This window comes from Pezoporus wallicus, unplaced genomic scaffold (genome assembly GCF_028554395.1).
Source record: "Pezoporus wallicus isolate ANWC-B61680 ecotype Strahan unplaced genomic scaffold, APGP_CSIRO_Pwel_v1 contig_7833, whole genome shotgun sequence".
NCBI lineage: Eukaryota > Metazoa > Chordata > Aves > Psittaciformes > Psittacidae > Pezoporus > Pezoporus wallicus.
This window is the reverse complement of record NW_026635430.1, coordinates 31,250-43,312: the sequence shown is the minus strand read 5'-3', so window position 1 is coordinate 43,312 and position 12,063 is coordinate 31,250. Positions and strand designations below refer to the sequence as shown.

The window sequence follows — 12,063 nt, the reverse complement described above, 5'->3', positions numbered from 1 at the left end:
AAAGAATCGACCAGTAGCCTGAAGCTTTTCTCTTTCAACTCAGACCTTGATTGATTTCTCATTGCAATATGTGATATTTGCTGATGATGCAGGTATCTGATATTGAAGGTAGCGTGTTTCCCTGCTGTCTTCATAACAATATTGGGTAGACTCATTAAATGTGCCTACATTCCCCACTTGGGCTTTAATAAGCTGCAGCATGACCTACCTGTCACTTCTTAGGACAAGACCTAAACCAGAAACAGCCTCTTTTGCAGTAACTGGCCTCAGATCTGTAGCATTACATCCCCAGATGCAACTCCCAGCTTGTGGGCCATAGCTGAAATAAAGCAAACCTTAGTAGGTTCAGAGATAGCCTGCATTGATTACTGCTGCTGTTCACGTGTTTGCTCCTTTCTCTTAAGTAAGTTGCTGTAGCTTCAGCTTTCTGTAAATTATGCCCTGAAGCTAGAGCAGCCCACAGTTGGTCCACATCAGCCAGTCCCCTGCCAGAATGTCTGACAATTCTGGTTTGCATACTAGCAAATTCAAATGCACATCGCATGTGTTTCATCTCAGACGATGTACTTGGGCTGAACACAGTCTGGCCCACCCTGAAATCAAAGATACACCATAAAACAAAGACATACCATGCTTTATACTTAGCTAAACATTCTGTATGGGTCCTTAATGAGCAGATTTATCTCGCCTTGAATGTACTGACATGTATGTTAAACAGAATATAAAATGAATTTGACACTGTACAGCTTATTCCAGAAGTCCTCATTTTTTGCAACATAATCCTCACTAAGGTTTTATAAACACTGTAAACTGCCTTTCAAACATGTTTAGCATGGGGATGGTTTCATCAAAATCAAATAAAAAATGCTCAGTTTCAGCATGAGCGACTTGCAAAAGCCAGGGAAACCAATCAGTCTACAAGTAAGGGTGCTTCCCAAGTTAGCCTTCAGCTGATTTATCTGGCAGGCCACTGCTTTTGTTGTTTCTGAAAGATCCTCTAAGACCAGTTACATCTTGTAGTAGGCAGTCCTTATCTTTCATGGCTTATAATACGAACAATAGGTGTCATCTGTCTTGGGTGACTGTCATGGTCAGTCTCTGATTGCGATCTTAAATTAGGAATGTCTTCAAAAAACATGGCTATAATTGTCTTTCCATGTCTTGAGGAATTTTTTTTTGCTTGTAAGGGTCTCGGCACCTACAGAGGGCCACTTTTAATGGTGCCTAAAATACCAGAGGCTTACACTACATATAAACCATTTGTGGCTTACATCTTTGAGGATGAGATCAGTGCCTTAGGTCTGTAAACTGGGTTGCTAACTATTGCTGGTTTAGGGTATAAACAAGCTACTTTAAAATACTTCAAATTGACTATTAGGTAATTTTATGTGGAATGTCCATGGGTGGATGAGCAAACAGCAACAGTGATGTAACAGCATAGAATTAATTGATGTTCATGTTTTGTTCCAGAAATGCTGAATCAAAACCAAAAATATCTTAATGGCAAAGGCATTGCTGGTGTTATGTTTGTCTCTCCTCTTCTCTCTGTACTGGCCAAACTACTCAAAATGTTAGGAGATGGATGGTGATTTTCAGATATTCCATGTGAGATCTAAGAAAACCATGCTGGCTGCAAAATGGCAAAGCTTTACATTCCTACTGTTCAGTCATGGAAACAAAACTTGTCCTAAGATGAGTCAATTATCTAGGCACACTTAGTTTTCTTTGGTAATAGTAGGCTTGTTTTCCCCAATAAGGTCAAATGTTAAAGCCTGTTTGGTTTTGCGGCTGTACTCCTTAGTGTATTTGAAATCCATTACTATTCGTGAGGCATTTGTGCTGGAAGCAGGCCAGCTGAAAGCTGTTTATAAAGTCAAATACCCCTATCATTTCCTCTTTTTGTTAAGTTAATGTGGTTACAGCATCCCTTTGGGCTTCAGAAGTTCCATTTGCAGGTCATTCAGGTCTAAAGTGCTTTCATGTTGGTACCTAAATACAGTTGGATTCTTCCTTCTGTGAAACAAAACATTCAACATAAGTTACAGTTGCATCTCTCATGCAGCAGCTCTCTAATAAAATCATTGACCTTTAAGAGTCACTCCTCACCCCATCAGCTTGCTGCTTCAGATGCAGCCATGGAAGTGAGTTCCCAGCCCATTTGTTTGCACAGGGCTTGTCCCCATCTCAGCAGCAGCGGCCCGCTTTTGTGAGGGGCTTTTGCTGGGATGACTGACTGAGGCAGCAGTGATCATTGGACATGCACGTGCAGTGAGGGACCAGCAGGGAGGGAGCATCACCAACATCGTCAATGTACATCCCAGAAGCACAGGGCCATGGCACATCTGTAGGGATTTTGCTCAGTGCTGACCGCATGCAGATGCAGGTTTTGAAGGAGTTAGGCACCATCAACAGGACCTACCCAGACCTGAAGTGGCTAAGTGGAAAGTCACCATCCTGAGACTTCCCCTTCCCATCCCATATGACCAAGGTATATCAAGTCAAAATAAACCTTTTAACAAAACCAATTTTAACATGATGCCAAAATTTCCTGTTTGAACTGAGAGTTGCCACAGCTCCATTCTTATTAATACTCAAAAACTGCCGAGCTCTCCTCCACAGCAGCTAGCAAGAAGGTAGTTTTGTTTCTGTGAGGCTCTCCATGCCTCAGTCACACTGTGTGCAGAGAGATCATATCCTTTATACAATGCAATCACAAGGGCTTCATTCTGAAGCTGTGAGTGTCAGGAAAAGGAGATGGTGAGGTCTGCTTCTTATACACCCAATCACTAATACTGCAGCCACTCAGCCTGAGGGGTGCAAGGAAGGATGCAGCCACCATCCTCTCAGGGGAAGCTGAAGAGCACTAGTGCTGCACCAGCTCTCTCCTCATCTCCAAGGGACGACGTAGCATGAAAGGTGCTTTAGCCTAGGCCAGATGCAGGCACTCGCTGGCAGAAATGAAGCTAGGATACAAGAAAAAGAAATAAACCAGGCTGCAAGACAGAGCAAGCCGGGGAGAGCACCATGGCATAACCTGGCTGTTAGGTTGTTTTGGCACAGGAAGACAGCATCCTGTATTTCAGCCTTGTTAGCCAGTGTTAGGTGTGTCCCTGGTTTACACAAAGAGTTTAGGTGCCAGAACAGAAGCAAATGTTGAAACAGTGCCTCTTTGCAAAACAGAAGTAATATGTTTTCATATGGACATCACTTATTTTTGCACCATCAGCAAATCTAGTGGGTGGTTCAGAAACCATTTTTGACACCTAGAGGTTTAAATTGTTTTTCTCTCTTAGTTCATTCCCATACCTGTAATCATCTGTGACTTTTTCTTATTTACAGTGTTTCAGAGCAAAAGCTCACACACCTAATGCTGATTAATTCTGCTGGACTGGGTAACTGGCTCCCCTGTGGATATTCTGTTTTCCTGTGAATCATCATTCCTTCTTGAGACATCATCCAACTCAGATCAAAGATCCAAAAAGTATTAGAGATGAAGACATCTGACAGCTCAAACAGATTAGAAAAGTCACGCACAAAGAAATGCATCCCATCTTCTCTCTGAAATAGGCATGGTGAACACAATCCTACATGCTTATTATAAAATGAACAGTAGAAAGACAAAAAGAAGAACAAAGGAGAATTTTGAAATTTAGCTTACCCAGAGTCTTCTACAAATTACCCTTTCTATGTATTTGCACTTTTGTACTCAGTTCTCTCTTGCAGTTGGAAACTCTTCAGGCTAGTCATCTGATGGAAAATGACATCCATAAGCTTCAGCAAGAGCTGCACGAACTGCGTCAGCAGAGGACTTGGTACTATCCATTTAAATTTTGAGTCTTGTTTACAAACACACAAATTAAAGGAACATGAAAACACATGATCTATTTTTTTCAAGTTCATGTAGTCTGTTGTGTTCTTGATGGTTTTATTCAATTTTCCATGGAGGTGTATGAACAACTGGAAAGATTCTCTGCCAGTGAAATGCCAAAACCTAAGGTCATGAGGTTAAACTAGATTATCTTCTCTCCTTGCAATCTTTGAGCACAGGTGTTACCTGCTAAAGCAGTTAAAGTATTTATTTCAGCAGCTTTTGATCTTGAAGGTTGCACAAATAATTAGTCTTTCAAGATTCTGAACTTTTTAATAGAATTTTAAGCTCTCCTTTTAATGGATTCCTTTTAATTCATGTTTAAGAATAAGAGCCATGTTTGATCTAAGACAACACACAATGTGTCTGGATAGTCAGAGACATCATTTTTGTGGGAGTGTTTGAACAATATATTGTATTTTTTCAAGAAGCTGTGCCTCCAGTCAGTGGAAAGAGCTGAAGGAAGCACCAAAGGAGTGTCCTTTTTCTGTCACTAAGCTCATGTAAAAGGAAGATAAAATGTGCTGCTCTTACATCTTAGAGTGGGCTATTTCAGGCTTTTAGTCCCCTCCAGTACTCTTCTATTAGCCTTCTGTACTTGGAGAGGAAAAAAAAAACTTTTAACCTTACGCACTGTAAACACTCACTTGAAGGCAATGCAGGAAAGAATATCCAGCAGGAATACATTCTGCAAATACTCAGCAAAATCATTAGATCCACATATTCTTAATTAGTGAGGCTTTGGCAGAATTAAAGGAGAGTGCAGTCTCCGAGTCTCCGAGTCCCTGGGTGGGGTTCAGCTGCTTATGTTTACTTTGAGGAAAAATGTCAGCAAAGTCTGATGCTGAGTTTTTCTCTGCCTCCAAAAATACTCAGTGTGGGAATATCATGCAGCATGGTTGTGAAAGGCATCTGAACTGAACCCAAAGTTTACTCCCCACTGCAGGTTCCACAGCTGGGGCAGCCATCAGGGCTACTGAAGCCATCAAAAGAAGATGGGACAAGGTTTGAAGAAACAAGGACCAAATAACAGGAAAAAATTTGCCTTCTGGATAGAGACAGAAACCTCATTGTTGATCCTGACAACAAATGGATAATCTTTTCGCTGTGGTATTTCTGTTGTTTTCGTGACATTACCCCTTTAATTTCGACCCAATACACATGTAATCAGCAATGCTCTGGCAGTAACAACTGGTAACATTGTTTTCCAACATTTGAGAGAAAGAGGAGGGGGCAATTGTTGGTCTGTCCAATTTGGAAGGCAGTCTGTAGGTGTCAGGTAGGCATGCCAGAGCATATGCTGGGCAGGTAGGATATTATACCTGATGCTTCTCCTCTCCTAGATTCCCCCCTTCAGCTCATCCAGGGCATTGGTGAGGGAGCTGAGGACTGCTGACTTTTAAACCAGGTGCTAGCTAGTGTCTCAACAGAGTTCAAACTCCTACTCCATCTATTAGAGACTCTTTACTGAGCACATCCTGTGTTCTGTGTATGTACAGTAATGCAATTTTGTCAGACCCATGCTAAAGTACTGACCAGACAAGCTGTCTGTATAATGATGGTGCCAAACAGGGGAAATTGAACTCGAGTTGGGTTTGTGCATGTGTCTTTAGGAATCATCTTGTGAGTTTCTGGACTGGCTTAAAAAAGGAAGTGTCTGGGAAGTGGTTGGACTTGGTGCTTTGTAGAGTGAGGTAGAATAGTTTTAAAATAATTGTTTGGGGCAGAAAATTAAGACATAGCCTGGCCTCAACATTGTCACGAACAGTCTCCTGCTGCCTGCAAGAACGCCAGGATGTCACTCACGGTTTCTTATGTCTGGAGCATGAAGAGCATCTTACAACAGAGGGTGGGTATTTCTGGCACAATTGGAATTGCTGTTTATAACACTGGAAAGTGATTTCTTTTTTTTTTTTTTGTAACTGGCAGTGCTGTTTCAAGCAAATTAAAGTCCCATACATTTGCATTTCTATGTGTCATTAACCCAGACACCTACTGCAGGGCCTAAAGCTCCTGTCTACTGGCAAGACTAAATCCTACTAATGCGCTTTTCCTAATGCACTGGGGGAATCTGGGGTCTCTACTTTTGAAACTGACTTGCTATTTTGACTAATTGCTCCTGGTAACAGTTAGTAGCATTTTGCAAAGGCACTTCATCTGCTGACAGCAGATTGACATAAGGAAGGGACACAATTCACATTTCCAAAGGGAGCATTGGAAACCTATTACCAGCTTCATTAATCTGTTAATAATAAAATTAAAGTACAAATAAAATGTGACAAATTGGGTTCTGTTGTGAAAGTCACTCTAACAGGAGGCTCTGAATAAAGGTCAAAACAGTCTCTGATTTCTGCTGTGTTTTAATAGTAGAATCAGAGGAGAGCATTGTAGAAACTCTGTAATTAATCTGTCGATACTATAATTGCCCCCAAACGATACAGAAAGTGTTTGACATGTGATTTTGGTTTTTAACTTGAGAACATTTACAAAACCTGGAACATAAAGCTTTGTCACACAACATTTAAGTGCTAATCCAGTTTCACAGGAAGCTTTCAACAATATACGCACAGTAGATGATAGGCTTACTTTCACTGCCTGCATATCTGCGACTGCCACATCAGTCGAAACTCAAATTTAACCCAGCACAGAGGCAAAAGAGAGAAGAAAAGCCCTACATGGGCAGATCTTCTAGCATCAGGCACAGAAATGAGCATGGCATTGGAAAAAGGCTTCATCAAAGAATCAGTAAACCAGATCAGACATCCCTTTTCTGTCAAGGATAGGTTGGCTTGCAGGAGCCTTGTTTAAAATGAAAACTATAAAATCTTCTTACTATTCACCGATTCTTTAAGGGCTACCCACTAAATCTACCAGTGCTCCCTGCATCTCTAACATCAGCCTTCCTAGCCATATCCTAGGTTAGCAGGATACGTTAGTCTAGCCTCTTCAACAGTCCTCCTGCTGGGATCTTCAGCTAATACCAGAGAAAAAAAATTGCTAAGAATGAGAGTGATTCGAGCATCTCTGAGACATGTTGTTAATGAGTTCTGCAGAAAAATGTCCAATTTATCTAAGTTCCTGGTTATTACAGTTGAGCAATTGCCCCAAAAGCAACCAGTTGCAGAGCATAATTTAGGGGCACAGCTGCAATGAATGGTGGGCTTCTTGCAGACTGGCAGAGCAGTGGTCTGCTGGGAGCACCTGAACCGGAGGCACACTTATTAAAGAACCCAGACAGGCAAACAAATATATAAACATGTTAATGTGAAGTATTTGAAGAAAATGGCTCATTAAGTCAAGCGGGATGACTATATGGAAAACTGATAGCTCTGTTTTAAAAATCAGCAGGAGGAAAAGGAGAAGGTTGTCTTTTCAGCTTATGTAAGCCAAAAGGAGAAGTTTGTACAACCTTCCTCTCTTCAGCCATTTTAGGGATAATCTCAGACCACAAAGAGGCCAGATTTCCTGATAGAGAAGCACCACGTCGAGTTGGTTATGTCAGGTAAGATAACAGGTAGGGGAAGGAGGACACATTTGTCCTCCTGGTCTTCAAGAAGGGTTTGCAGTTACTCACAGGAGGTGTGAACAGCGTGGTGAGGCATTGCCCCAGTGTTGATGGGCTGGGAGCCTGGGAAAGGCAAGAAGCCTGGAGCAGATGCCCATTAGTGTGAAAACACTCATAGACTGCAAATCAGATCTAAACTGGGCTTAAAGGCCAGGAACTGCATGGGCTGTGAGATGAGCTATTAAGCAGAGAGGCAAAGTATGGAAGGGAGAGAAGGGAGCAAGAAAACAGCCTGTTCTGGATGGAACAAGCTTTCAATAGCATAGCATGCTCTCAGATGAAGGAGCATGACAGAGGCTCACCCAAATGAGCAGATTTTTTGTCACAGCATGTAGCAAGAGTCCTTCTTGGGCTCAGCCTGACTTTATCTGCTTGGTTTGTGCTCAATTTCATATTTAAGATTTTTTGTTGTTAATGTCAAGTCAGATCTCTAAGTCTTGTTCTTGTGATTTGAGCTCTCTAAGTCCAGCTATAAGTCCTGTTCAGTTTGGGTACATGGAGAGCTGAGTTGTCAGTGCCCGGGGGGGAAGATTTTGGGTAAAGCAATACAGACAGGTCCAGGATTGCAGCTGCCTTGGAAGCTGGCAGTTGCCTGATTTGAATTTAGTTAGTTGACGACTCTTTGCTGCTTTGCGTCTCTGCTCAGCCAGAGCTCATGGAGCACTGCTCCTGCTAACAGAATGCTATTTGCTACCTCTTTGCTACCATTTCCTATCACTATCTCTTTTCCTTTCCTTCTGAAATGAGTCTCTCTCATGCCCTGTTTGTACAAGGGGAGAAAGGCAGGCTCCACTTACCTTCTCTCTTGCCTCCTGCTTGTATCTCTTCTGTCCAGCAGAAATTTGTTTGTACTTAACCCAGCATAAGACTGAAGAAGATGATCAGAACAATTGTGAAGGACCATCCCCAGGGCTGTTTGAGACCTACCAGGTTGCTGAGTCTTCCTCAAAGTCTTTGCTATCCACATCTACTGCATCACAAGGAAGGGAGCTTCACACTGCTAGTCCTTAAGTAGTTTATCCTGCAGCTGTCTCTTGTAAAGGCAATCATGCCCCAGGCTTTTTTTTCTGTTTCTCTCTAGATAGTGTATGGCTCTGTTATAATTGTTATCTCTTTCTCCTTCCCAAGGAGTTCTACGTTGTAAAATATTAAAAAAAGCAATCCTATGCAGAGAATTAATATAAAATAGGGGTGACATCTTGACATCTTTCCTGAATGCCCAAACATGGTTCCTGTAGTCCAGTCAGTACAGTATAACTCTGGGATTAGCATTTGTTCTAAGTAATTCGAGTTCGGTATTTTAATTCTTCGAAGGCAGCAATTGCAATAGCAAAACCCTGGCCCTGATATTTGGAGTGCCTCTACTCTTTTGAACAGATCTGTCAGCATCTCGAGAACACACAGCATGAGCTATAACCAAACCAAGAGAAATCTGGCATCTATTGCTTTAATAGTTTCATTGCCACTTTCTTTCTCTTAATCTTTCATCTGTAAATGCTGACTAAAAGTAATTTTTAAACAAGGTTTATGTATCCTGTCACACATGTGTTTCTCCATAATGATAAAAGAAGATGCCAGGGAAAAACTCTGCCTTTGTGTTCAAATCCACTTTCACGGCCAACAGTGCTGAAGTTCATTTTTTGTTGTCTCTTCAGACAGTGAATAACAGAGTACATGTACCATTCTGCATGGAGGATTGGGAGTAGTATAAACAAAACAAAGAAACATTTTGTTATCACAAAAACATGGTGCTGGTATCACAGAAACATGGTGAGATTGCTCCTATGACTGGAGTGTTGGAATGGAAGGTTACAGGCTCTTTAGAAAAGACAGGTCTGTCACACAGGGAGGAGGAGCTGCTGTTTATGTTAGGGATAGGCTAGAGGGTATGGAACTCTGTCTGGGGACAGGTGAGCAGTCAACAGATAGTTTGTGGGTCAGGGTCAAAGGGAGAACAGCGATGGGAGAAATCGCTGTGGGGATCTGTTACAGATCGCCTGATCAAGAGGACTCTGTGAACAAAACGCTCTATAGACAGATAGGAACAGCCTCATGCTCTCAGGCCCTTGTTCTCACGAGGGATTTCAATCACGCTATCTGTTGGAGGGACGGTACAGCCTGGCATAAGCAATCCAGGAGGTTACTCGATTGTGTGGAAGACAGCTTCCTCTGCAAGTACTAGAGGAGCTGACAAGGAGAGGTGCCATGCTTGAACTCGTGCTCACCAACAGGGAGGGGCTGGTTCGAAATGTGATGCTTCAGGGCAGTCTTGGTTGCAGTGATCATGAGATGGTCGAGTTCAAGATCCTCAGGACAGTGAGAAGAGCGTGCCGCAAGCTCACTGCCCTGGGCTTCAAGAGAGCAGACTTTGGCCTCTTCAGGAACCTGCTTAGTAAAGTTTCATGGGATATAGCCCTAGAGAGTGGGGGGGGGGGGGGGGCGCTAAGGCTGTTGGTTGATATTCAAAGATCACCTGCTGCAAGTTCAGGAGTGTTGCATCCCAACTAGAAGGAAGTGCAGCAGGAGGGCCAGGAGACCTCCTTGGATGGATAAGGAGCTCCTGAGGAAAATTCAAATTAAAAAGGGGCTTATAAAAAGTGGAAGCAAGGACAGGTGGCATGGGAAGAGTACAGGGATGTTGTCCGGGAAGCTAGGGACCAGGTTAGGAAAGCTAAGGCCCACTTAGAATAAAACTTGGCTAGGGATGTGAAAGATAACAGGAAGGGATTCTGTAGGTATGTTGCGAATAAAAGGCAGACTAGGGAAACGTGACCCCTCTCTGGAAGCTATCAGGAGAACTGGCTACCCTGGATTTTGAGAAGGCTGACGTTCTTAATGACTTCTTGCCTCAGTCTTCACTGGCAAATGCTCCGACCATACTGCCCAAGTCTTGGAAGGCAGATGCAGGGATGGTGAGAATGAAGACCTTAGGCCCACTGCTAGATGAGGATCAGGTTCAAGACCATCTTAAGAAACTGAACGTGCACAAGTCCATCGGAGTTGATGAAATCTTCATCAGGACAGCAGGTCCTGAAGGAGCTGGTGAATGAAGTTGGTAAACCACTGTTCATCATATTTGAAAAATCATGGTAGTCAGATGAAGTTCCTGATGACTGGAAAAAGGGAAATAAAACCCCCATTTTCAAAAAGGGGAAAACAGATGACCCAGGGAACTACAGACCAGTCAGTCTGTTCCAGAGTTTGAGGATTCTGGGCTGAGAGAAACGCAACACAATAAAAAATCACAACTAGTTTATTAATACAGGGAAAATATAGACATAACAAAGGATACAGTAAAGGATATTTCTGATGTTTGGTTATCCTACCAACCTCAAAGACCATGTAATGACAATCAGGAGACCAGCTCCGAGAAACACCATCCCAGTGCAAGGTGGCAGGCTCAACCTTAGTGGGTGTCCCCGTGGAGGCAACGTTGATCTGGGTGGTATGAAGTTCTGCAACCCCACGCTGCATGAGGCTCGGGCTTTTATACTAGTGGAAATGCACACTCATTCTGATGCAGGGGGCCAGCCTACATCGGAAGGAGTGGCCAGTTTACACTAGAAGGGTCTCTGGGGTTCAGGGACTTTCCAGGGAGGAGCCAAAATGGGACTTTCCAGGGAGGACCCAAAATGGGACCTTTCAGGGAGGAGCCACTGTGGAGCATTACCTCATGTGTATAAGACTCGCTTTTGCTAACAGCAGTGTTAACTTTCCTGTTATCAAGGTTATGTTCCCACAACACATGCCAAACACTACTTCTCTATTTTGTTTTTATTTTTTTTGTTTCACCATGGACCATTTTCTATTGTTACTGACACACAGTCTCACTTCTGTGCCTCTTAAAATCTTGGAGCAGATTCTCCTGGAAGTCATGCTAAGGCACATGAAAAACAACAAGGTGCTTGGTGACAGCCACCATGGCTTCACTAAGGGGAAATCCTGCCTGACCAATTGGGTGGACTTCTATGATGGAGCTATGGACCTGATAGACAGGGGTAGAGCAGTTGATGTCATCCACCTGGACTTGTACAAAGTGTTCGACACTGTCCCACACAACATCCTTTTCTCTAAATTGGAAAGACATCAATTTGATAGACCTCTTGGTGGATAAAGAACTGGCTGGATGGCCACACACAAAGAGTTGTGGTCAATAGCTTAATGTCCAGCTGGCAACCAGTAATGAGTGGTGACCCTCAGGGACTGGTGTTGGGACCGGTCTTGTTCAACATCTTTGTTGGTGACAGTGGGATTTAGTGCACCCTCAGCAAGTGTGCTGATGACACCAAGCTGTGTGGTTTGGTTGATACGCTGAAGGGAAGGGATGCCATCCAGAGGGACCTTGACACTTGTGAGGTGGGCTGATGCCAACCTTATGTAGTTTAGCCATGCCAAGTGTAAGGTTGTACACTTGGGTTGGAGATCCCAGGCACAGCTACAGGTTGGGCAGAGAAGAGATTCAGAGTAGCCCTGAGAAGAAGGACTTGAGGGTGTTGGTTGAGGAGTAAATGAGCATGAGCCGGCTTCAGTGTGCGCTCGCAGCCCAGAAAGCCAACCGTATCCTGGGCTGCATCAAGAGGACCGTGACCAGCAGGTCAAAGGAGGTGATCCTGCCCCTCTACTCTTCTCT

The 12,063-nt window shown here is 43.2% G+C and overlaps 1 protein-coding gene across 1 annotated transcript in view; it reads left to right on the top strand.

The window, feature by feature from the left end:
• HIVEP1 (HIVEP zinc finger 1) overlaps nt 1-3,553 on the top strand; it is a 130,876-nt gene extending 127,323 nt beyond the window's left edge. The window contains exon 11 of the transcript XR_008974168.1: nt 3,340-3,553. The gene's annotated coding sequence lies outside the window, so the exon portion shown is untranslated. The remainder of the gene's footprint in view (nt 1-3,339) is intronic.
• Nucleotides 3,554-12,063: the final 8,510 nt, after the last annotated feature.